Genomic DNA, 2,189 nt, shown 5'->3' on the forward strand with positions numbered 1-2,189 from the left:
TCTATTACAATCATATTTTTCCTTTGCAATTAGTAAGTTTAAATTTTTTTAAATAAGTTTAAAGGTGATGCTTTGAGATTATGCAAACATCTTGTTACCTTGGCAACTTTGATTCTTAATCATGTACTTGTTTGGTAGTTACAAAATAGTACTTTATCATCAGCATCATCATCACCACAGTGCTAGGGATCAGTCCAAGGGCCTTTGTGCATGCTAGGCAAGGGCTCTACCACGGAGCCACATTGCCAGGAAGAACACTTTTCTTCTACCATTCATTTTACTTTCATCTCTCAACATGTACTTAAAGGGCACCTACCACGTGGTAGGCATCACACTAGAAACTGGGGCTAATGACTTGTACAAAAGAAACACATTCATTATTTTTATGGAGGGGAAAAATAAGGTAACATTTTTCTCCTTAGTACTCCAAGGAGATACATGAATTAAAAATGTGAAGAGCAGGTCCTATTTTTATCATCATCATTTTTGCATTATACAAAGGACTGAAAAATAAATAAATAAATAAAAAAGGACAGAGATACATATGTTTTTGTTGTTTCTTCCTGTTTTTAAGAAAATTATATAGCAGACAAATATCTATCTGAAAATCCATCTTTTAAATAAAGTGTACAATTTAGCAAGCTTTTAGTGTATTCTTAGTGGTGTCTCTCAATCATCAATATCTGGTTTGTGAACATCTTACTCACTTCTAAAAGAATTTTGTACTCATTAATACTTACTACTTGTTTCCCCCTCACATCCCTCCTGATAATCTACTTTGTTTTTCTACAGATTTGCTTTTTAGGTGAGAGATGTGGTTCAGCAGTAGGGTGCTTGCCTAACATGTGCAAGTCCTTGCTTACCTGTGTTATAACATGTATCAGTACTTTGTTCTTTTATGGCTTAAAATATTACCATTGTATGGAGATATCGTATTTTATCATATTTCAAGTTAATATAGTTCTTTTTAATGTCATTCAATTAAAACCTCTTCAAAAGACACAGGAAAATGAAGTTACAGATAAGGCGATAATATTTACAAAGATATAGATAAGACTTTCTCAAGAATATAGAAAGGACCTCAAAACTCAATAATAAACAAAACAAAAAAATAAGCAAAATACTGAGCACTACTTAACTTTTCTTTGGAGAGGGTATTACTTTCAAGAATGCTAATGTTAAAGGGAACTTCTGTTAATGTTGTCACACTAGAATTGTCCTTAGCTTTGGTTTTTATCCCTCTGTCAGTCTCTTTAAAACTTAATCTGCGGGCCACGGAGATGGCTCAGTGGGGCCGGGGAGATGGCTCAGTAGAATAAGTGCTTGCCTGGCAAGCTCAAGAACCCGAGTTCAATCCCCGGTTCTGTAAAAAAACAAAAACAAAAACAAACAAACAAACAAAAACCCCTAAACTGTAGTTTATTAGATGTTATGAGTTGAATTGTCCCTCCAAAAGATATTAAAATCCTGACCCCTACTATTTGTAGATGTAATTTTATTTAGAAAAAATTCTTGCAGATGAATGAGTTAAATTGAGGTCATCAGAGTGGGTCCCTATATGCTAGTGCCATAAGAAAAGAAATTGTGGGGATATAGTCAGACCCTCAGAGAGGAGAAACAATATAAAGACACAGGGGAGTGCCATCTACAAGCCATAGAACACCTGAGGCTATCAGTAGTGGGGGAAAGGAATGGACCAGATTCCTTACACTCTCAGGAAGAATCCTACAAACACGTTGACTCCAGACTTTCAACCCTGCAGAAAGAAAACTGAGATAATAAATTTCTGTTAAGGCACAGAGCCTATGGTACTTCATTATGATAGCCCCAGGAAACTAATACACCAAGGATCAGGAAGCGCCCTCCCCATGCAACTAATATCAAACTTGTTTTCTCTCATTTTTTTATCTCTGTATTTTTCTCTTACTTTTTTTTTTATAAATACAACTCTGTATCCTAAAATATATATCTGTTTTATTCTGAGGCAATTTTACAGCATATCTTATCTTCATTTTGTTTGAAATGGAAGTTTATTTATTTGATTTGTCCATAATGATTTTCTGAAAATGAAGCTTGGATTCTCTCAGCTGTTTATTATTACTTTTCAAGCTGAATTTATTACTTTTTTTTCATTTAGTTGTGCCTAATCATACTCTGTATGTGGAATTTTCCTATTTTACAAAAATTTC

The sequence above is a fragment of the Octodon degus genome, unplaced genomic scaffold (genome assembly GCF_000260255.1).
Source record: "Octodon degus isolate 3935 unplaced genomic scaffold, OctDeg1.0 scaffold00107, whole genome shotgun sequence".
Taxonomy (NCBI): domain Eukaryota; kingdom Metazoa; phylum Chordata; class Mammalia; order Rodentia; family Octodontidae; genus Octodon; species Octodon degus.